The 25,892-nt window shown below is 36.3% G+C and overlaps 1 long non-coding RNA gene across 1 annotated transcript; it reads right to left on the reverse strand.

Annotated features, from left to right (window-relative positions):
- Nucleotides 1–200: 200 nt before the first annotated feature.
- Nucleotides 201–9,842, reverse strand: LOC123478435 (uncharacterized). The gene is made up of 3 exons (XR_006653638.2): nt 9,712–9,842; nt 850–949; nt 201–410 (listed from the first exon to the last, which is right to left on the reverse strand). It is a non-coding gene; the product is annotated as an uncharacterized lncRNA (long non-coding RNA).
- Nucleotides 9,843–25,892: the final 16,050 nt, after the last annotated feature.

Below are 25,892 nucleotides of genomic sequence, written 5' to 3' on the forward strand. Positions count from 1 at the left end.
AGATCTCTCTGTGTCATTATTATTTAAGAAATATATTTTGTGAGGCTGTAGCTGCCACAGAGAGTGAGTCCTCTAATGAACCTGGGTAAATTGAAAACCTTCTGGAAAGAAATTCATCATTCCAGATACCATTAAGAATATTTGTGATTTATGGGAAGAAATAGAAATAAAATAAAATAACAACATTAACAGGAGTTAGGAAGAAGTTTATTTCAACCCATCTGGTTGAGTTGAGGGTTAAAGACTTCGGTGGAGAAGTAACTGCAGAATTCCAAGTGGAGCCTGAAGATGTAACTGGAAGACTTCAATCTCATGATACAATTTTAATGGATGAGGAGTTGCTTCTTCTGAACGAGCAAATAAAGAGTTTCTTGAGATGAACTCTATTCCTGGTGAAGATTCTGTGAAGACTGTTGAAATGACAACAAAAGATTTAGAATATTACCTAAACTGGATAAAGCAGCAGCAGAATTTGAGAGGATTAACTCCAATTTTGGAAGAATTTCTGTAGGTTAAATGTTATCAAACAGCATCATATGCTACAGAAAAATTGTTTGTAAAAGGAAGAGTCAATGGATGTGGCAAACTTTATTGTTGTTTTATTTGCTGCAGCCGCCCAGCCTTCAGTAGCCACTCCCTGATGAGTCAGCAGCCGAACACTGAAGAAACCTGCTAAAATATTTTGACTCCTCTGAGGCTCAGTTGATGGTTAGCATGTTTTAGCAATTAAATATTTATAAATTAAGGTATATACATTGTGTTATTTTACATAATGCTATTGCACAGTCAGTAATCTACAATATAGTGTAAACATAACTTTTATAAGCATTAGGAAACCAAAATACTTACACAACTCACTTTATTGCGCTGGCCTGGAACCAAACAGCTGTATCACAGAGGTCTGCTTGTATTGTAGAGAGAGAGATGGGCACGAATACTTAGCCACATACTGAGTAAATGGTAGATAATTGATTAATTATATTCTTATTATTTGTCTGTTTTAGGTTTTCTCTATAATTATTTAAACCCTGTTTATGTATTTTATTCTCAATGGATTTAGAAAAACAGCTTAATATTTCATACAATAACCCTTTAACGTATATTGATCAAACCTGAGATATCCTGGTGACTCCTCTTCAGCCATGATTATCCTTCACTTTAAATTTTTTTATCATCAGTCTCTTTTCAGTATAGCCCTTAGGACATCCCAAGCAAAATCAGGAGTACTTGTGGAATTCAGAGCCGCAGGGTACTTCTTAAGTATGTAATTTGGGGCTAGGCATAAGAACTTATGTGCTTCTGTGATCTCACATGTGAATGATCATAACAAATCCCTACCTTTAAAGGTGAAGATTAAATAATATACATGAAAGCTCATAACACAAAGCCTCCCAAATGGGATGCATTCACACAATACCTTTCTTCTTGCCATTATGCATTTGGGGCTCTGGAGTAGGCACCACACAAAACAGCCACTAAGAATTCCCTGTGCTAATGAATCTCTAACTTCTCTAATTTGCTCAAAGACTTCTGACACAAGATTTTGCAAGTTCCCCTGCCCGCCTCACTGCAGTTTTTTAACCTAATGCTTTAAACTTGCTCGAGTCAGTGGCTTCCCTCCACACTTGTGATTTCTACTCCCCTCCTGATTAAGCTGTTTTTGGCCGTTTGGGTTAAACTATTTTTCTTGTTCAGTCCAGGATTATCCACACTCAATACAGACTAACCGCTCACAACATTATTCAAGTGTGTCAGCTCCGTAGTGATGAGCATTTAAAACACATCTTTTCTTTTTCAAATTCACTGTCTACATTCCTGGAGTCAGTACTCAGCTAGTCCCTCTCAAATCGGCTGACCAGAATTCATTCACGCAATTCTGATGAAAATAATGACCAGTTTAGAAACTGTCACATAAGAAATGGTGGTAAGAACTGAAAATAGCCCTTTCTACCCAAAGAAACCTCTGAAAGAGGACATAAATGCTCTTTGCAGGTGTCTGATAGGCTGCCAGGGTTTTCTCTTACTGATACCAGAAAAGGGATTAACTCACCTGAAGGAAAATGAAACGGTTATAGGTTTTAAAAAAAGCACAATGTGAATAAAATAGTAAAAATACAGGAAGGGACTCCTTGTTACTAAAAATATGAAGCAGAATAGGAACAACACTTCTTTCTACGTTCCCATCTCTATGACATGGGGGTAAGATTTGGAGAATGTATAGAAACAATTCATGCTAAGAAGAGATTGTTAGGATAACTGGCGATTAAGCTGCATTCAGTGGCAACATTTTTTAATCCTAGTTGACTTTGTTGAGATGGGGCACAAAGAAAGAGACTTTTTCTGAGAAAATATCATATGGGCTCCATTTCTGACGTGGAGAGATTTAATAAACAGCAGTCGTATATAAACCTAATGCTGGACTACAGGAGGGAATGCATGAAACTCCTAAACAAAAGGAGGCAGTGATCGCAACCCTTGTCTTTAGACCACGTTAACGAAAATTCCAGAAGATCCTTCTGAGAAATTAAGAGTTTACTCAGATATGATTCACAAATCAGGGGACAGAGCTCTTGGCATGAGTGGAAAACACATTCCCAGGCGGGGAAACGGAGCAGGGCTTTTAAAGGAGCACTTCACAAGGAACTGATCGGCGAAGAGGTGGGCTGCTAGAGGAGACGTGATCACAAACATACACCATTCGGTTTTCGATTGGTGGGAGCAACTGGACCTTCAGTGTTTAGCTGACCCAGTGGTCGGCCAGTGGTGTTATGAGATATGAATAGTGAACAATATATGATTAATCCTAATTTTTGTCTAGGCTTGCAACACAAAGACACTGTGGTCAAACAGCTACAGTACAAGGAGTGTTATCTACCAATAGCACACAGACTATCGCTTATCCAACAGCACACACAGCACAGAGGGGCTGCCTGTGCCGGAGGCACTGTGGGAACCCAAAGGAGCAGCCATGCCTTGTAAGCAGCTTTCGCGTCCAAACTGCCAAATAAACAAATGTGGGACTGCAAATTATGATATTAAAGTTCTTGTAAGTCCTCAGTTGGAATAATAAAGGCTCACCCTTAGAAGCAAATTTTATGTTCATTATGATTAAGTCTGTGTATATTTTACCAAATGAATGTTGATATTTAGTTATGACCTCCTACTGAGATTAATGGAGGAAATCAAGATATAACACTCAACAAGCTCCATCCTTAGACATAATTCCAGAAAATATTCCTTGTAGGAAAACTTACATATTTTATAAACTACTTGCTATTAATATTACTAACATGGGGTAGTCACAATCCACATCCATACAATTATATGTAAATGATTTAATGATGGATATTTCTATGAAATATTTTTTGAAGTTTACACATTTCCCTAAACCTTATGTATGAAATCATAGGCATTATTATTTTATAAGCTAGAAACATGATATCTCTTGGAAATCAAACTAGCACAGCTTTATAATGTAAAACATTCAACTCTGGAAGATGCCAGAATTTGGAAGTAGACCTGGAAAGGATTTTAATGACGCTGCTTCTGAGAAGGCTTCAGATGAAAGGAAGAGCCTGGAGGAGATGGAGTGGGAGGGGTATTTTGAGTTATTCTGATCAGCTTAAGGTCTGGTGATTTCACTTGCACAACACTGTTTAAGAAAATGTCAACCACCACACCTTTTGTTTTTAAAGGCTTAAGGGTATCATGGGTTATTAAAGAGGAGATTGTTCACACAAATTAGTCCCAATAAGGTATGGCTGTCAGCTCTGTTAGTGACAAATGGGCTATCTCAGGTTGATATTTTTGGGAGATCCTGGCAAGAGAAAGAGATACTTTGAATCAATCTATCATCTATCTGCCATCTATCTATCTATCTATCTATCTATCTATCTATCTATCTATCTATCATCAGTCAATCATCTATCTACCTAATCATCAATCCATCCAGCTAACAAGCTACCTATGTAGTATAGTGTTCTCCCGGGTGGAAAAAGATCTGTGGTCTTGCTTCCATGAGAGTCTATGGTACTCACATGTGCCACTGGAAAAGCCACCTCTTACATCTCTGACTGTGGGAGGCCTAAGGGACTGACACCAAACTATGCTCGTGCTGAGATTATAATTCCCACAGGTTGCTGTCAGGTTGTAACTGAATGTAGCAGGGATTCCAATAAGGTGGACTGATTCTCATGAGAAGAAAGACAGTTTCTGATGACGGACTTTGAGTGTGTGAGGTTCCATCTGAATATTCACAGATCTGAACAGTAGTCTAAGAAACTTTTTTCCTTCCATCTCTTTTTTACAAGAGTTAGGCCTGTGTTGCACACAGATGGCTCCTGGCTCCAATCCCAGTTTTTTCTTACATGCTTTTCACCTAATACATTGTTTGGTGCTCACTCCCGTTTGGGGGTATGTTTCTTAGAGAACTGGACTAACATATGCAATGGGTGATTATGTATGTATTCTTTTCTACAACACAGTACGTGTTTCTAGAAATATGAATAGGGAGATTATTAACACAAAGTTTTCCATGAAATGCAATACAACTTTTCAAAGATCTATTACATTTTAAATATCAGACATTAAGCATAGATTTTTTAAGTCTAATTGATAATCATTGCACAAATTGCCCAGGAGTGGAGAAAGATTATTAAGGAAACACTGTTAACCTCAGATAGGCCATTACCATTGTTAGCACTGTGAACAGTGGGAGTATGCTTTCATTTGCTACAGTTTTTCTTTTCTCCATAAATGATTTCTCTTATAAAGCCTTGATTTTATGCACACACAAATGCTAAAGCAGGGCAGGAAAAAGCAGTCAATCATCAAATGCATAGATTTTGAGGTTAATTGCTTTTAAATATTTACTATAATTATTCTTCAGTTCCAGATGTCTAGTTTACCCTCTACATACCCTGGACATTTTTGCAACATTTATAATAAATTACAAACTCCTTGGATTAATTTAGAGTTTAAAGAGTTTGTGAATTAATATTTTTAAAGATTTTATTTATTTATTTTTAGAGAGCAGAGAAAGGGAAGAAGAAAGAGAGGGAGAGAAACATCAATGTGCGGTTGCCTCTTACACGTCCCCTCCTAGGGGCCTGGCCCAAAACCCAGGCATGTGCCCTAACTGGGAATCGAACTGGCAACTCTTTGGTTCACAGCCCCATGCTCAATCCACTGAGCCACACCAGCCAGGGCTGAATTCATTTTATTATGAGTATTTTTTTCTAATAACTTTCAGTTTTTAAATCATCTGTTAAGAATTTACTGGCAAGACTATAAAATTTTGGATTGATATTATGTGAAAATGAAAACATTATTTGGTTATCATAAATACATAGAGATAGAAATCTGAATTTCTATCTTGAAAAATTAATGTCTGATTCTTAGCATACTTTTTATGAGGGGTATAGTAATCTGTTAATTGCTGATCTTTGTATTTAGCATAGAGAAGCTCACTTAAAAAAACAGCATATCTGCTTGTTATATAAAGTATGACATTATGGTAATGGTCAAAGAAATAAACTCAGGAGCTCTAATATGTCTCTACCCAGGCATTCCTAATTTCCTAGTTTCCTCCAATTTGTGCATATTTCTAATTCTACTGTATTTTCCCTATTTCCCTAAAAGTAAAGATTAGATCCATCAAAAGAATTTTGAAATTTCTAAGGGAAAAATCAAAATTCTTAAATGCTTCTTCATAATTGATTTATTTTTATACTTTGATTTTCTGGTGCTTATTAGAGGCATTGGTGGCTTTAGCCTTGGTGGAAGTACCATACCAAGCTCTGTCATTCAACTTCAAGAATTATGCAAGATCTAGTAGAGCAAAGAGCAATAGGAATATACAAGGAGAATGCTCTGCAGTTTGAATGTCAAATGAGATTACAGTAAAAGAGCATAGAAAAGGACCTCATCAAATACATGGAAGTGAAAAAACAAGATGACAGCAAGAAAAGCAAAGTAGCCTGGAGCAAAGTGAACCGAGAGTAACAACAGGAATGAAGGTAAGAGAAGTACCGTCATTAGCGATCAGGTATGTAGGGCCTTTAAGGTCATAACATGGATTTTGGTTTTTCCTCCGTGATATAAAAAGTCATTGGGATATTTATACTGGAAGAGAAATATCAGATTTATATATGAAGGAGAATAGTAAGGTTGCTATATCAAAGATAACCTTGAAGAAACCAGTTAGAAAGTGAAGAATGCTGGTGGTTTTGAGCAGGTTTGTTATGACAGTGGTCTATTAGAAATAACAAAATTCTGAACATATTAAAGGTAAAGTAGTTGGAATTTCTGACCGACAAGATTGAGGTTAAGATTTAGAGAGGACTGGAACTTGGCACCAGTGCTTTGGCCTGAGCCACAAGAAAAACTATTCACTGAGACGGGCTAGATATGTAAAACCTCAGTGGATATATATGAAGTCCGGTACTTCTGTTGGACATCCAAAGGGGAAATGTTGAGTGAGCAGTGGGATACTTGGTTCTGGGATTAAGGACAGGATAATCTGTGTAAAGACAAGAGGCTGGATGAATTCACACCAAGAGAAGAGGTTCGAGGGCTGAGGTCTGGGAAGATGCAACTTTTAGAGATCTGGAGAAATTAACAAAAGAGACTAAGAAAAATTATCAGAAGTGTAGCAGGAAATTCAGTGATTTTTTTTTTGAAAGACAAAAGAGGAAAGTTTATTATAGACGGAATGATTACCAAAGTCAAATGTTGCTACTAGGTCAAATAAGATAAGGACTGAGAGATAACTATTAGATTTGAATCATGAATGTTATTGGTGGACATATAATATCCTGTAAATCTTATCTTAGAAAGGGAACATTCACATTATTAAAATATCAATGTGTCTTGAATTGAGATTTCACAGGAAGATATGGGCTTACCCAATAGAAAAATAAAAGGCAAAATCAAAACTTTTGACTTTTTGTGTAATACTCACAGACAATTAAAATATAATATACAGCAATATAAAGCAGTAAAATAGGAAAGGCGAATATGTACACTTAACAATTTGCCTTATCTGAATATATAAATATTAAACAAAATTATACCTATGTAGAAAAAAAACCTCAGAATTTGGTAAAAACTAACACCTAGAAATACTGTTTTGTTTCCTTTCTTTCTTTCAGCTATTGTATTGTGATGTGGAGAACATTTTACTTACTACGCTGGGTAGTTCAAAGGCTTCCTGGAACCCTATTTGTTACTGAGTGACTATAGGTCGTCGTGAATGCCACTTGCTGACAATAAGCACATCAACATGCACCACTGAAGAGGATAATCTCATATTTAATTAGAGTGGGAGTTTTTCTGGAACTGTCTGCCAGCACTTCTGTGATGTTAAAAAGAATCTCAATTAAAAGAATCATTTAATAATGCTAGAAATATTTAAGGAACATTAAATAATCTAAAACTTGGAGATATTCAGTAAATTTTCAGGACTGTCACACACACACACCCCAAATTAAATTCTAGTCTTCTGTTGGCCTCTTAAAAACAGAAAAGCTTATTGTCCTTATTGTTTTCACCAGAGTGAAAGAAGTACTTAGCTTTATAATGCCATTCATTCTCTCACCTCCAAAGTCAAAGCTGCAGTCATGTATAGCTGATCTTTTTTTTTCCCCTAAATTACCTGGCTAATTGCATAACATTGTGCTTCACTTGGGCAAGAGAAAATGGGCTGGAGAGAAAAGAGAATTACAAAAATTTCCCTAGCTTTTAAACGCCTCAAAAGACTTTTTATTTATTTTTAGAGAGAAGGAAGGGAGGGACAAAGAGAGGGAGAGCAATATCAATGTGTGGTTACCTCTCACACGCCCCCTACTGGGGACCTGGCTCACAACCCAAGCATGTGCCCTGACTGGGAATTGAACCAGTGACCCACTGGTTTGCAGGCCATCGCTCAACCCACTGAGCCATACCTGCCAGGGCTCAAAAGACTTTTTAAAGCATTTTTTTTTGTCCTGGTTTGTATACAGTCATGATCTTAATTTGTAAATGATGACAAAGTTCATATATTGCATTTCACTGAACATTTTAAAAGAAAAATGATAAAACTAAAGAAAAAGCAAAAATTCATAGGCAAGATTTTATTAATCAGATTGAAGCTATTTCTGAAGATAATATGGTGCATTTCATGATTTACTTTAGGACCTAGAAAGTATTTAAAACAGACTTCTTTGAGTTTCAGTTTTGGAGTTTTTGCAGTTATAAACACATTCCGTTTCAGATCTTTTAAAATAATTGATTGCCATACAGTCTATTAATGTGGCAGGTGAAAGTGGAAGGGCATGCTACTCCATTTCATTTTTTCCCAACTCTAGAAAGGAAGTGTTAGCAAAAAATTAACAAAAACTTAACACACACCTATATGCACGTCCACAGACAATATTTATGACCAAATCATGACTGGATCAATATGTAGACATTGATTTAATTGTTATGGATATAATTTGTCAAAAAAAATTTCCCCCCAATATATTATTTGGGTCTGAAAAGTGTATCTTTAGTGAGATATTCAGTTTGTCACATTGGTCATTATTACTCACACGCGAATTAAATTTTTAGTCCTCCTGCCTAGTCACTTCATTGGGCTGTGTGGTGTGGTGAGATGGGACTCAGGTAGGGTTTATTTCAGAGACAAAGAGGTCAGCATTGCTATTCACTTGGTTGGTCATTCTACTAAATCAAGGCCCTCAGCTGAAACTGGAAAACCTCTCTAATGGGGGACCTACTAGAGACAAACATGTCTCTTATTGGCAAGTACACTAACTATAATGCATTCATATATGAGGGGGGACCTCCCCCAAACCAGAAATATCTTCTGGAGGGAGGGCCCCTTGCAATACAGACTTCTTCCACTAGGTGAGTGTTCTAGGAACCCATCTGTACCAGTGTACCAGCTGGTGTGGTTGTGAGAGTCTATGTTTGGCTTCAGTGAAATTTTTGAAGACTCCTTCAATTTTTTTGTCCTATTCATGATGGGGTATTTATGAGGGTACCTTTCCAGAGCGTGGTGAGAGTACAGCAAGCAGTTTTTGACCAAAAACAGGAAGACCCTGGCCTCACCTCCCTACTCACCTGATCTCACCCAGAGCAACTTTGTTTTGTTTCCCTGGATGAAAAAAGTCTTCAAAAGGAAACCTTTTGCTGATGTGGAAGAGGTGAAACAAAAAATGACAGAAGCACCAAAAGGCATCAACACTGACGAGTTCAAAAACTGTTTTGAGCAGTGAAAAAAATGTTTTGATAGGTGTATCACATCAAGTGGAGAAGGCTTTGAAGGGATTGAAGTTTAAATATCTAAACAAATACATACATTTTTATAAATTATTTTTTGGTTCCCCCTCATATGTATTATTAAAAAGTAAATAGGTAACAATAATAGCAACAACCACAGCAGGCATATACACTCATATTGTTGCTACAGGACTACAGTAATTCACATAATCTTTTTTGGTTGTTTTGATAAACATTCTCTTGAGAAATAATTCACATATCATATATTTTACAATTTAAATTATACAATTTAGTAGCTCTGATTATATATGCAAAGTTGTACTTGAGCAAAAAGTTGCTCAAGTACGCCCCCCGCCCCCCCCATTGATCTGAGGGCTCTGACTACTGGGAATCCAGGAGTTACAAACTTTAGCCATCTTCTAGGTTTCCCTCCTTCTCCCCCTTCCATACCTTGGGATCAGTGTACAGTTACAAAGGTTTTCTTTCTCAGCCAGTAAAGGCTCTCCTTCTTAGCTAGTGCAATTGCTACAGAGGCTTCCTCTTCCAGCACACAGAACTGCAGCGGCTCCCCTCCCTCTGTGCTATCATGGTTTTGCTGGTGATGTTTGGAATGCCTTGCAATCTTATCAGACCAGGCTCAGGACTGTTGAGTCAACAGTTGAAACATTCTCCCTCCCACTTTTTGCCTTGGTTTACTGTCTATAGTGCCTAATAGATTTGCCTGTTCTGAGCATTTCATATAAAGGGAATCATACAATAAGTGATTCTTTCTGATTGCATTCTTTCATGTAGCAGTATGTTTTCAAACTTCATCCATGTTGCAGCAGGTGTTAGCATTTTCTCTCTTCATTCCTGGATAATATTTCATTACATGGTATACCACACTTTATTTATTCATGAGTGAGTTAATAGACATTTGGGTTGTTTCCACTATTTGTTTATTGTGAACAATGTTGTGAAAATTGCAAAAGGATTAAAATTTCCCCTCATCCTCATCAACATTTGTGAATTTCTGTTTTTTTCTTCTTTTTTGATAGGAACCATCCCAGTGGGCATGTGATACTGTCTCATTGTGGTCTTGATTTGCATTTCCTTAATAATGACTAATGTAGAGCACATTTTCATGTTTGTTGGTCCAACACTCTTTTGACTATGTAGTCTGAGAGGAACTTGATTGTTTGGGTACTCTGCAGGCCATCACATTGTCTTATTATATTGATACTGGCATGCTGATTGGAACTTTGGAACAGAACTTGTAAGTTCTTTGTCTACCTCAGCAATTGCACTTGAACACCAGATGGTAGAAGATAAACTTTCCAAAAATCCAGGGCCTATAAAATTATTTAAGTTTTTAAGAATCTTCATCATGCTGATATATCTGCTCCAAAGTTAACAACAAATGTTATTATACCTTGTACCACTGAAACACTAACAAAGAACAATCACTTTCAGGCCTCCTCAAATTTTGGAGATGGTATATACTAGAATTAGGAATACTGCAAAAATTTATTTATTGGGTTTGTTGGAAGGACCATAGTATTGACTGGGGACAGGAGCATAGGAGGGGGCTTTGTAAGGGATTTGGGATACAACACTAAGTGGGCCCTGCTTTTTGGGACATATGGCCCACCAAACCCCATGGTGTTGTAGGTATCTGCGGTACATGGAGAATTTGTGTGAGTATCTGGAGCCCTGTTAGGGGAGTTGCAGCACAGACTCCTAAAGGCTCTGGAATAAACCTACACCATATTCGTCAGGTAAAGTATTACCATCTGAAAAGCAGCTTCTGAGATGGCCCTAGTCCCTAAGTAGATGCTCAGCACCTGACATGGGATGTCAAATGATTATGCAGCCAGAAACGGTGTAACAAATCGTAAAGGCAGTTCAGCATGTAAGTAAACCATGGTATCGTGGAAGTGGTTACTCAAGACTGGGCCCACAAAGATCCCCATGTATCCCTAAGCCACCTTACCACTGTTAGAGCCTTTCTCTCAACACACAGTTATGTCCTATGGAATATTATCTGCAGCCAAATAATGGAGTATAAAAATCTGGGCCTGGTTCATGGTTGGGATGACCTGATATATTGGTGAGGGCTGCAAATGGACTGGCACTGCACTATAGCCTCACACGGGAAAGGTTGTGAAAGATACTGCTGGAAGGACTCCTCCTAGGCAGCAGGGCTTTGAGCAATTTGTGGGGTGATGAGCTGGTGTGAACGGAGAAACTTCCTGAAATAATAATACACTTGAACTTCTTGGAAGTTGAAAGAGGTTTGATGGTAGGTCATGAACTTGGAATGAGCAAGTATGAAATGCTGAAAGCAAAGAAGTTTAGGGATGTGTAGTGGTAGTGAGTAAACAGTATGCAGCTCATTACTTGTCACATCAGGGATCACCTACAGGCTCCCCTATGGAAGAGCACCCGTATCTAAATTTTAGAACTTCTGGGTGTAAATTGATGTTGGATTTATGGAAACCTGTGCACCTACAGACCAGGTTCTCTACTTTCTGATTTTTATTCCAAGTAATGGTTTCAATTCCCTCTTTTGATGTGTCAAAAATACAATAAACATTTTTTTACATTGTTTGCAAATGGTTGACTCAGCTTCTTCATATATTTCTCTTTGTACACCCGCCTTCCCTTTTCAAGATTGATTTTGGAGTACATGCACAGCTTGTTGATGTTGCCTTGTGGACTAGGGTGGTACATTGGTCAAGTCTGTCCATAGCTGGATGAGAGATGACCTATAAGATGTTTATGTCAATTAATGACACCTTTTTTGGTATAATCAGTATACAATACTCTGAACTCGATACTCTGAGCACTACTGGGGTAGCCCACTGTGCTGAATTGCTGACATGTGTACTATCCTAGTCACGCTTCTCAAATTTCAGAGGCACAATCGAAGGAAATCATGCCTATATGGGGATGGCCAGGGAATGAGAAGATGGATTCTCATCGCCAGTCATATTTTGTCTAATATCTCTTTTCCTTACTTGGGGACTGAAGGATGCTTTAGAATGATGGGCATGAGAATGAGACAGACTTGGATCTGGACACATTTTTTTTTAATCTTTCAATTTTGATATAATCAAAAGTTCTGTCAGTAAAAGCAGAAATGTAATAAACTTCCCACAGAATGTCTTGCATTTTTCCTTATGAATAGCCTTCTTTTAGGAACGGCCTCTTATTCGTCTTCACAAATCTGTCCTCTGAGACCTGTTTTTTAATACTACAGTCTTGACAATTTGCATTAAAGCTCAGGTTAAAATACATTTTTGGTTTGTAAATCAATCTATGCTGTGAATGCTATATAGGTTACTCTTTTTTAGGTTTCCAAACCATGCCTTTAGTATAAGCCAACCCAAGCTTTTATTTTTTCAGCAAGGGTCAGTACCCCAGAGACTTTTCTTGTTGAGAGAGCAGTTCTAACAGAGGGAAAATCTTTGTCATCTATATTTATTTATTTCTGTTGCTTAAAATTTGCTGGCACAAAATAGTACACAGTAAATATTTGTATGTGACTAAATAAATAAATGGAGGAACTATTTAGTTTGAAGGCTACTATTATTATTCTTGAATAATGCTACTAATTTTGGTGACATAATCTTTAGTCTGTAACTGTTTCTTTTACCCCCATGCCATGGCAGCAGGGGTGTGAACATTTCCATAGCTTTAAAGTTCAAATAAAAAAGTTATTTTAAAAACCTAGCAAAATATGAAGGAAATGAGAGAATTCTAAAATAATTCTTTCAATGTGGAACTCAAATTTTGCCTCCATTCAACTTATCCCTGACTTCGGCTCCTTTCCTCAGCTCACCCACAGAGCAAGAACATTTGTGGACAGTAAAATCTAAGGACATTAATGGGACTCTACTTCCACTGCCTGGATCTGTCACAGTGATGAGGGATGGAATGAACATTTTAGCACCTGTATGGGTGGGCATTCTCAAAAGAGTGTTTTTTTTCACAAGACTAAAACAGATTCAAAAAACATGCTGTCTCTTCACAATTGTGTCTGCCTTAAAAGCCCCAGGCAATACTGGGACTACTTGTTCTAAACCTTAAAGATCAGCTGTTCTCTTTCCAGCTGCTTCTTCTGTGGCTTTACCTTCTTCCATCTCTGAATTCTCCTTTAAGTCCTATCAGAATGTTACTATGGGATTCAGGTGAGGACTAGAAGGAGACGGGCAGAGGAGGCCATTTGGCCTACTTTTTGTATTGTAATTTCTTTGTGCCAAATGATGCATGTCAAACGCGTTCTCCATGTGGTTTAGTACAGCATACCATGGGCTGCAGCTTGGAGAGGCTCTCTCATGGTAGTAAATAACATTAGTGATTGCTTATAACTCATATAAATACATGCTTTACATATATTGAACTTATTTTAATATCATAACATGACTATGGACAAAGTCCTATTATTGTCATCATCCTCATTTCATTCTGAGTATTTTGGGACAGAAAATTAAGTAGTTTTCTTAAGTTCATATGGCTTTTAAAAGATGTATTTGGAATACGAGTGAAGTGATTTGGTTTTACATTTCACATCTTAATTTATTTTCTATAACCCTTCTTCATAAACTGAGCATATATTTGATAGACCTTGACTTCTGGATAAACTTTTCTCAGGGACCTTAAATGTGGTAGCATGTCTATGGAAATGCTGGATAAGGTTAGGTCATTCATTTTACAAATATCCATTTAATGCCCACTTTGTGCCAGGTTTTATATTTCATTATTGGCCTACATCTCTGGCCAATAATCTGTGCAAATTAATATAGCCTATAAAATAATAATCAGAATGATAAAATAATTAAAGTAAGGATACTTTTGTCTTTTTTAACATTTAAGTAAAACAACTGAAGTAATAATAAAAAAATTAACATTAGTAAAACAAAAATTTGAGATAGCAAAATACTGAACAGGTAAATTAGAATAAAAGAAAGAAAAGAGACGTGTAAAATTGTTTTTCCAAGCCAGAGAATAAACAGTGTGAGGAATTGAACTATATGAAAGTAGAACAAAATAACATTCCATGTGTCTGGGTTTTAGTGGTACTAGTCTCTGATTTGTATCAGAGGGGAAAAATATCTATCTGGTCAGGAAATTTATAGTAAGAATAAAATGAAGCATCTGATAGAAGTTTTTAATTATAAGACACTATACAATGAAATATTTTAAAAACGTGGTTCAGGGATAGAAAGAGAAATTCAGGTAGCAAATCTAGCATTGCCTTTACTATTATAGATCTACCTACTTCTAATCAGGTTGGTCAGATGAAAATACATTTAAGTGAAACTTAACTGTAGCAACAATTCATTTATTTTTAAAGCCCCGTAAATATTTTTTCTATTAAAACATTAAGAATGACTTCATTCTTTCTGAACTCCCTGAGGCCACTACATGAACTTGACTTTCACTTTTTCCTCTCAAGACTCCTAAACTGCAGTTTTACTGTATTTCTACATATGAGGTCTTTCCAGAAAGAGTCCAGACATTGTTAATATAACTAGAATGGTTTGCTCCACATTGATGTAACCTGGCAGCCAAGGAGAGTGGACGGGAATGTGTTCGTGTGAACAATGATGACTTCACTGTACTAGTCAGTGGGGGCAGTAGATGGGTGGAGTGAGCACGTGTACTGTGTGGACATTGCATTCAAAATGAGTGAGTAGAGCAATGAGTCTGCATCCAATTTTACATTAAGCTTGAACACTCCTCCATAGAAACTATTGGGATGATTCAGGAGGCCACAGCTCTGGGCAACTAGTGATGGCAGTTGCATCATGGCAACACACCCACTCATGCATCACATCTCGTGCAGTTTTTTTGCAAAACATTAAATCACGCAGGTGACTCAGCCCCCCTACAGGCCAGATTTGGTGCCTTGTGACTCCTGGTTTTTCCCAAAATTAAAATCACCTTTGAAAGGGAAACGATTTCAGACTGTTGATGAGATTCAAGAAAATACAACAGGGTGGCTGACAGTGATTGGGAAAATTGTGTGAGGTCCTAAGGTACCTACTTTGAAGGGGACTAAGGAGTTATTTTCCTATGCACAATGTTTCCTGTACCTTGTATCTTTTTAAATAAATATCTCTGTCTTTTCGTATTACAAGGCTGGATACCTTCTGCACAGACCTCACACAAGCAACATTTCTCTTTCAACCAAAGTGTTTACCCTGTAAAATTAAGACTGAGATTAACTAGTTTAAACAAAATGTTTAGTTACTACACGTTTCCATCTTAGAATATCTTTGACAGTTACTCACTGAGTTCTAAGTTCTCTAGTGAATTCTTACTGAGCTTTAAGAAACATCCAAGAATTACTCTCTCCTGACACCCCCTCCAAAATCCTTAGCCTCGTCATTCCCAAAATGTGGTCTCTAGGCCAGCACCTTTGCCACGATGCTGGGAACTTACTAAAAATGAAATTTTTGCCGTGTCTCTGTCTACTGAATCAGGAACTCTTTGTTAGTGGCCAGAGTGTAAAAAGACCTCTACGTAATTCTGACGCAGTTTGGGAACCACTGGACTAGATTATGTTTTATTCCTTTATGGTCTGATATGTTCATACATATACTTCATTCACCGTATTTGACACATATAAGAAGTCTTTTTTTCCTATATTTTTTAATCAATCTTATTTCACCTTTTCTTAGGGAAGTGACTGTGGAACCCCTGAGTTTTGTATTCCCTAGTGACTGGTAGAATTTGTAAAATCCTGGGGCAGATATTTGTCCAACATACATTTGTAAAGTGTTGTTCTTGCCACTATTTTCCATATAAATGATTCTAATATTTTCTTCTTATGGGAGAAATTTTATGTCTGAAAGAATTTAAAAACCTAGTTACTTAATAAAATGTCTGCTCTAGATTTACTAAGAAAGTAATACATGGAATTAATATAAATTCGGTATAAAAAAAGTACACATTGATTTCAAGTTCTAAACAGGTTCTAAATTTATAATTTGGACATACAGAACCCTGTTAAGAGTATGAAATTTCAAACTACAGACTGTGAGCAAACCATATATCTGACAAAGTTCTTATATCTAGAATACATAAGTTACTCTTAAACCTAAACTTTAACTGAAAAAAAAAATCCTCAAAATGCAAACAATTCAATTAACAATTGAACAGAAGAAATGAAATGTCTCCAAAGAGGTTATAAAGATGGCAATGAACCACATGAAAAGATCGCATTAGACTGGACATTAGGGAAATGCGAATTGAGACACAGTGAGCTACCATATCTGCACACATGGAATAAACAATAATAACGATACTAAGTGCTGGCATGAATGCAGAGAAACTGCCACTCATAAATGGCTGACAGGGTCGTTAACTTGCTTATACAATCTTGAAAATGACTTGTAATTTCCTTTAGTAACTATACATTCTTTTTAAAAATTTTAAAATATGTCCTCATTGTGTTTATAGGGATGATATAGATCAATAAAATTATAAAAGTTTCAGGTGTATGATTCTATAATACATTGCCTGTATGTTGTATTGTGTGTTGACAACCTCAAATCAAGTCTCCTTCCATCACGAGTAAATACATTCTCAGCACAATCCAGCAATAGGATTCCCAGACAGTTATCCCGGAGAAATGGAAACTTACACACACACACACACAGCCTGTGCATGAATGTTCAGAGCAGCTTTTTTTTATTTTACAATTGCCAGTAACTGTAAACAACTAAAATAACATTCAGTACATGAATGGTTATGCAAAGTATGGTACAAGTATACCATAGAATACTACCAGCAATAAAAAAATGAGCTATCAATGAACATCCAGTTCAGTGGATTTTAGGGACATAGTGTTAAATGAAATAAAGCCCATTACAAAAGGTCATATCCTGTAAGGTTGCATTTATATAATATTTTAATGACAAAATTATAGAGAGGGAGAATGAATTAGTGATTGCCAGCGTTTGTGGGAGATTGGTGGTTGGTATAATTATCAAAGGGTATTAAAAGGAGCTCTTTCTGGTGACTACATGAATTTGCACCTGTAATAAAATGGTGTAGAACCAAGCAAACACATTGCACCAAAGCAAATTTTCTGGTCTGCCATCAATTACTCAAGATATAACCATTTGAGGAAACGGGGTGAAGGGTACACAGGACCTCTCTACTATCTTTACAACTTCCTGTGAATACGTAATTGCCTCAGAATAAATAATAAATCAATAGAGAGAAAAATAAATAAATGAGACCTGTTGGCAAGGTGAAAGAGGAAGCGAACCGCTGTTGTGGGGTGCGGCGCACAGTGAGAGTCTGCGAGATTAGGGGTAATGGCCTTGAGGAATGACGACGTGCCGCTGGCCAGTGTTTGGTTCTGCTGCTGGCTTGGTGACTAGATATCTACAGGTCAGGGAAGGTGAAAATCTTTACGAACAGATTAAAATAAGAGGATGGATTTAAGAAACGAGCCTAAGAATCAAGGGCAGAGATGACAGTCTTTGATTCAAAAAGGACTTCAGGAAAATGCTGTCTAGTCTTAGGATAACCCCTGAGAAAGAAAGTTGAGAAGGTTCTCTCCCTTGCTCCAGGCTTGTTCAGCTACTGCAACTCTGTTTTTAAAACACTTTGATTATAAAAACACAGACCTTAGGGAGTCAAGAAATAGTCCTCAGATTTCAGATCCTTCACTAAATGTATTAAAAAAAAGACATTGTTATGACTCATTAGAGCTTTTCTGAGGCTGTTGATGCCTTCTGTGGGACTGTCAGATGGGATTTTGGTGGGATCTTGAACCCCTCCTACACAACAATTTAGTTTCTGAGGATCCCATCTCCTTTGAACAAAAAAGGCTATGTAAATTAAAGGTTTTTAATGAAAACCAAGCAAAGCGTTAATTCCGAGTATTTTATTTCTTTTAACCTTGTTTGCTCCGCGGGCTGTCAGCAGCAGATGGTTGAATGAGTGATACCTTCTCACAGCGTTCAGAGTCATTATCACTGTGTCATTTGAAGTGTTGCTTCCATCCTGTTTATTTCTCTCTCCTTTTATGTACGTTTTTTCTTTGATGTGTCACAAATGCCTGAAATTCTTTTATGCCTATTTTCACCTGCTATGGAAATCCTTCTTGATATGGAAAGTAATAATGAGCTTGTGATGTATGAGGTGACTAATGAAGTGTTAAACTCAACAACTGCTTTCTGTAAAGTTCTGGAGGCATGAAATGTGTGTTTTTCTCATTAGCACTCATACCAGTGGGATTACTGCTTTTAAAAATTAAGATATGCGGGGTAACCTTCCATTTTATGTCACTTAAAGAAACAGTCATTGAGATGTGTATTCTGTGACTTGTATTGGACATAAAATGTAAAGGTGATTTATTTAACTAAATGGTACTCAATCAATGCTAATTGATAAATAAAATCGCTAACTTATGGATGCTTCTTAGTCCTCCATTAACCAGTTGAATCCACTCTTGAAAGTGCAGTATTTGGTACTAAACCTCATATTCTTATGTATATTTTTTCTTCAGTTCCTCTGTTAGAAAATCTGACAAATAATGAATGTGTAAGTTCCACTGCTCGCACAATTTACACATTCTTTTGTGGTTGAATATTCTAAAAAATGGAAGATGCAAAATGCAATGCCATTTTAAAAGGAAAATGCACTCAAATTGGGAAGAAATGGTCAATGTACTGGAGTGGAGTATGTGCTGTAGAGAGCATAAAGGAGAGTGGACAATAGAACACATGCCCAATAATTAGACCATATGATGCATATACGAACTATTTCTTCTCCTGAGCAAATCTAAAATTCATAAATCCCATAATTTAACTTTCTTCCTGATGTTTAACATAGATGTGATATGCTGAAATAGTTTTAAATATAAATTCTTATGAATATTAATAATATTCACTAGTATTTTTCATAGTTCATTATGATATTTTTATCCTTTTATATAGGATCCTAACACAATTTCTATATCCTTTTAAATATATAAACGTTTATTGTGAAAATTATTATCTGTAAATCTTCACACTTAATTTGCAAACTCTGTGGTTTTCTTTTAAATAATCATAAAATAAATTAAATTTTTAAAAGCATTGTTATAAAAATTTCACTCCATACATCACAGTAAATGCTACAGCTTCGCAGAGCGTAGTTCATGTCTTCTGTGTGACTAGCGTCCACAGCAGCTATAAAAGCTGGTTCTGCTGCATGTGTGATGTAATGAGATACACAATGGGCTTTTAAAAATCCATGCAAAATATTAAAGATGCCAAACTTGAATTACAGTGTGAAGAAAATTTCATTTACACAGGTAGATGACTACTTAATAAAGTAAATTTAAATGTGAATAACTTATTTCTTAAAAGTGGTTTAGAGCATACTTGCAACCATGTTTCATAACATCAATTGATTTCTGTCTTCAAAAGAGTCTCTAACAGCAAATTAACTTTGTAATGAACTGCATTTTTAATAAATACATTAGAGATGAAAAATAACTAAAAATTATACATAAATTTTTAGTGTCTTCAAAATCAAGCACATTAAGACAAACTAGGGATTGTTTACTTGCTTAAATGCTATAAAATATTTAACTTGAAAAATCAACTTACCTCCAGAAACACAAACGATATTCTATTTATCGAATTTAATATGAAATACTTTGATGAACCAGTTTAGTTTAGACAATTCATATAGCTTTCTCTATTTTCCAATTTAATGAATACATGTACAGGGGTTGGTAAAAGTAGGTTTATAGTTGTGAGTACTCAAAACACAGAATTTGTTCTTGTACCATTATTTATTAAGTATTGTATAATTTTTATGGAAAGATACATCAGGCTATTTTTGTCTCTTGGATTGCTTTTGACTTCAATTTCTCACATATACTATACTAACACTTCTTTTAACAAAATAATATACTGGGTTTTTTACAGCTTTCTTATTTCTTCTTTGCCAGTAAGCAAATACCTTCAATGTGGAATTACCAATAATTTTACCATGTTTCTTGTCAACAATATGTGACATGAAGTCAACACACACTGATGTATAAGGTGAAGATATCTTAATGTGTTGGGGGGAATATGTGAACTAAATTGGTAGAGGAAATAAAGCAAAGGGAAAAATTATGAATTACAATGTGTACCAACATGAACAGAAAGGTTGTGATGGTGAACAAGATGAATGTTTATATGTAGGAAACTTTCTATAGGCACCCAGAGGTATACAACATAAAAAGGAGAGAGAGAGAGAAATACGAGATCCAGAGAGGCAGGTCATGTTTCTTGGACAGCTATTTTGGGCCTGAAAGAGGCCTCAGGTCCTCATTGAACTGCTTCTTTTGAATCTCAACTAACTCAGTGTCAGAATCTCAACTAATCTCAACTAGCTTGGTGTCGCCCACCCTGTATCTTATCATGTGTCTGAGTGTGTGTGTGGGGGGTGTTCTGTACTAATTGCCATGGCTGGTGGCTTTTCCTTCCATGCATCACTCCCCTTCGCATGCCCAGGGGCCACCCACCTGACATTACCACATGCTGGGGTCACTGGGGGGGGGGGTCTCACACTATCTTGTGGTCTTGAGATTTTTATTTTTATTTTTTAATTAATCAATTTATTTTTAGAGAGAGGGTAAAGGAGAGAGAAAGAGAGGGAGAGAAATGTCAATGTGTGGTTGCCTCTTACATGCTCCCCAGAGGGGACCTGGCCCACAAACTGGGCAGGTGCCCTGACTGGAAATAGAACCAGCGACACTTTGCAAGCCTATGCTCAATCCAATGAGCTACACCAGCCAGGGCAAGATTTTTATTTTTGCATATGTAATCCATTTTGTACAGGTAGCTAATTTTGTAAGTGATATATATTTCCCCTGCCCCCATGGCTGCTGATATAAATTAATTGCCTCTCCCATTGGTTAATAATAATAATAATAATAATTTTTATCTTTGAATTTTGATTTCAATTTTTTATACCTTTTCACTTTCTGTTCTTTGTTGGACAAGTTTCAAACAAATATCTTGAAGTAAAATAAGTAACTTGCTGTAACTTCCAGTGCTCTTAAAGAGATTCATTCATGTTTAGCAGTAAGTATTCTTCTCTGCACAAGAGACTAACCCTGGGTACTTTTGTTCAACTATGGCTTCCCGTAAATTCTGGTCAATCTATGGAAAATGGATCATTAGTCTTCATGAGCTTACATCTCATGAACATGAGAGAGTAGACAGAATATTCTCCTTATATCTCTTCCAATACAGTGTTTACAAAAAATAACTTCTCAGCATTCTCTATATACAGTAATAATTTTTCTTTCAGATTTTATTGTTAAGCTTGAACTGTTATAGAGAATTAGTTTTTTTTCTATATCATCATTGACAACAATAAATAAGTTACTGCAATCATTTCCAACATTTTTTTTCTTGATTATCACTCAATTTTTAAACCTGTGTAATTTACTTGGAGTTCGACTTAAATATTATCAATATAGTTTTCAAGATCATCTTTTCACAAACTTTTAATGATTTGTCTTTAAGCTGGTACATTATACAAAAAGTCAGTAAAATCCAAATCAGCTTTTAATATTAGGACCAAAAGAGTTGTACTTAATTTAATCAAAGTTGTTTATTTTGAATTTTCTTCACAATTCTTCTCAACCAGAATATCATAACATCATAAATATTATATTAATGTGATAGAAATTGATAATATCATTGATATGCCAGAAATGAATATAACTAGGAATGGAATAGAGGAACCTAATAGTCAAAATTTGGGAATGCTCATGAAAATTACTCATCTGAATATGTTTCATTATGGGGGAAAATATTAAGAATTACTAATGTAACTCAATCAGAGGAATCTCTAAAAGAATATTTTACATCTGTTTTGTATGTTCTTGTCAGCAACTTTTCCTGGAAAGTCGATTATTAGTCTTCTATTGCTGCTTTAACAAATTATCACAAACTTAGTGGATTAAAGCAATAAAGATGTGTTATCTCTTCTGTAGGGCAGGTATTTGATGCCGGTTTCATTGGGCTAAAAATCAATATGGTAGCAGTGTTACATTGCTTTTAGAGGCTCCAGGGCACACTTTCATTGCCTTTCCATTTAGTAGAGGTTGCCCACCTCTAGTAATTAGAATGTATGTTACACACATTCCTTGACCCCTGGCCATCTTCCTCCACCACCAAACACAGCTGCATCACCATCTTTCTGACGTTACTGCTGTTGTCACACCTCTGTCCCTGCCTTTGAGTGGGAGAGGCTTTCAGAGACTCATATAATTAGATTGAGCCCACCTTGATAACGTAGGATAATAAACCTATTTCAAAGTTCTTCACAACATCTACAAATCCCTTTTGTCATGTAAGGTAACATATTCACAGTTTCTGGGAAATTAGGGCATGGACATCTTTGGGTAGTTATTGTTCTTTCTACCCACTAGAATACATCAGTGCCAGTACATATTATTTGAATGGGATTTAACACAAAACTTTAAATATTCGAAGCAATATTTGAAGGTGATGTAACACAAAATTTTACTTCTAAAACAACAAGGTTTATTGAAGATGACATTTCTCTTACTTTGAAAAAATAAATATTGCATTGACTCTATAATACACACATTGCTTTAGTCTTGAAAAATCCATGGACTGTGTGATTTTGTTGTTCATTGTTATAGTGCTGTCACATTTAAAAATAATTAAAATATGCAAAATATCAATTAAAATTGTATTGATAACAGTAAAAAGATCAGTTGTGGCCTGGCATTACAGGGTAGAGAGCAATGGCTAGGTGGAAAATAGAGAATTTTTAGAGCAGTGAAACTGCTCTGGTACATACTATAATGGTGGGCACGTGGCATTACATGACTTTCAGAACCCATAGGATGTACACCACCAAAGTGAACACTAATAGAAACTACATGGGCTCATTGACTACAAGTGTATCCCGGTGTAGCGTGTTGACAGCAGGAAGGCTGTACGTGAGTGGTAGCAGGATGTATATGGGAACTCTCTCTACTTTCCACTCAAGCTTTCTGTGCATCTAAAACTGCTCTATACAATAAATATCTGTTCAAAGAAAAAGAACTCATTGCTTACTTCCATTTTTATCACTGATTAAAGAAAATCCAATTCTATATTTCTGCCTCCCTAATAGTCTTTTCTATCCTTTCTATTGCCTTTAACTCAAATGCATCCAATACTCTATGAACTCTGTTATTCCCCAACTCTCCCACTGAAACAACACTAAACTCCTCCTGGGCCCAGCCTTTCAGATTTTACCCTTTCCTTCAGATCTTTATGATGTAAGTTACTATCTTTTCTTATAAAATCATTGTTTTCTCCAGACCCTCTGCTTTTTTGTCTACTGTATGTCACCATGGGTGTAAACACTTCTCACGGGAGGATGAAGATGGGAATAGAAATGACGGAGCTGGTCAAGTGGATAGGTAACTGCAGTGCTCTCTGAACCACTGGAGGAGATGGGTGGAGAGGAGATATTTATGGCTATTTTTATGTTAGTATGTTATATATTTTTTATCTCATTATACACTGTACTTGTTCCAATTGTTAGTCAAGGAAATCGTGACAGCCCTTTCCTGAGATGGCAAAAATAATGATTAGCCAATTAGCCAATTCTTTCTTCTCTGGGTCCCTTATTGAAAGTTATCCTATCTTTCCGTATCAAAGAATGGATTTTTGAGAATTTGTAACTGTACTGATGAAAAGGATTCTCAGTCTTTTCTCCAACATGTAATCCCTTTTCTCATTTTATTTCTTTGTACAGTAACTCTATGATGCTCTATCTCTTATTATAAGCTGAGCATTCATAATCCAGTTCTGTTCTTTTTGATAACTACCCTTTTTTTTTGCTAGAATTACAGCCTCTTTTAGCCATTTTCTATATATTACCATGAAAGAAAGTTCTTTAAAAGCATTTATTTTTAAGGAAAAACCCTTACTGTTCAGAATCTAATGAAGCAAAATGGCCCTTCTAATTCAAAGAAATAGACACCATATTTTAAAAAATAAAACACCTTTCAATATTGCCCAGGCAGCTGTACTTGAAGGGAAGTTCACATTTCTTCCTCTTCGATATGCTATTCACTGTAGTAAAAGAGGGGACTGTGAGACTGTAGCAAGTACTAGAAGAACAATGCAAAAAGAGTGCTGATGATCTTTACAGGGAAGGAAGAACAGGATGCGTGTCAGCAACAGGAAAGAGAAGTAGAATATAGGAAAATACCTTAGAACTACAGACATGATAAAAAGTGTTTACAATAAATCACTAGGTGATATATTGATAGATGGTAGACAGATAATAGACAGATAATAGCTAATCTCACCCTAAAGTTTCTTGGCATACTCTGATTGGCTAAATAACTGACTGAATTATGCATTCATTTAGGCGAAATTGAGTGAGTAGCTATTGAGCACCTACATGAACCAGACATTTTGTCAGCCTTTCTTTGTAAAAATAAAATGAATTGGATACAGATCCTCCTTTCAGACACACACACACCTGAAGAGAATGAATATACATAATAGTTTTGATGTTAAAATTGTTATAATAGTCTAGAGAAGGAAGGGATTCTGCATAGGAAGATCTAGAAAAGCAGCCTATAGCTTTGAATCAGTAGGAGTAAGACATCTTGAAGTTGAGACAGAAGAATTTAGGAGGCAGGAGCATCAGGGGGAAAGGCAGTGATAATAATTACAGTGGAAGTTGACCTGCAAATGTGGGTTAAGGTATCTATGAGGATGCTTCAAGCTGCAGTAGTACAAAACTATATTCAGGCTGACCAAATCACAAGGGAATTTACTCTTTCACAAATAAAGTGTCCCAAGGTAAGCAGCCTTCAGCCAAAGGATGTTAGTGTTTCAGTCATATTTTATACAAGTCTTTCAGTTGTGCCCTTTTCAAGATGCTGGCTTTCCTCAAGCGGGCCTCCTTCATGGCTACAAAGTGATGGCTAACAGATCCTGGGACATCATACCTCTTTGTTATTTATCTCTGGAAGACTTGGGGTGGGAAACTCAATACCAAAACTTGAAATACCAACTCTTCCCTCTGGCCCTCTTGGCTTATCCCTTGACTTCCCAAGGCTGGTAACTCTTGCTGAAGTTTACCTACACTGATTTGCTTAGAGGGTAAGATGAACCAGGCTCTGGAGACAAGAAAAAGTTAAGCTCTAAATCAAAGTGGAGTTTTGCCAGAAAAGAGATTTCCATATGTTAACACAAAAATAGTGTCCTTAACCAACATAGTTTAAAACCATACCATGGTTAATTCAAAACATCAAGAATTGGAATTTGTATGCATTCTTAAATGCATATTTCTGATAATGAAATGACACATATACTTTGAAAAATATTAACACAGCCACAGCTGCAGGGTATGAGATAAATTAGAAGTAGCAAGAGAAAGAACTGGGGACAGATAAAGTGAAACATTGAGGCAGTAATAAAGGAAACAGAATTAGTCAAATAGCCACACAAATTGGGATGATGAGGCAAAAGCAAGACATTTTATTGAAAAAAAATGTGAGGATTTTAAAACTGATTTGATTTAAGGGCAAGGAAAAAGAAGAGGTAATAAGTTTGACCGGATGGTGATGCCATTATCTAAGATAAGTACCGTAGAAA

The sequence above is a fragment of the Desmodus rotundus genome, chromosome 2, assembly GCF_022682495.2.
Source record: "Desmodus rotundus isolate HL8 chromosome 2, HLdesRot8A.1, whole genome shotgun sequence".
Classification (NCBI taxonomy): Eukaryota; Metazoa; Chordata; class Mammalia; order Chiroptera; family Phyllostomidae; genus Desmodus; species Desmodus rotundus.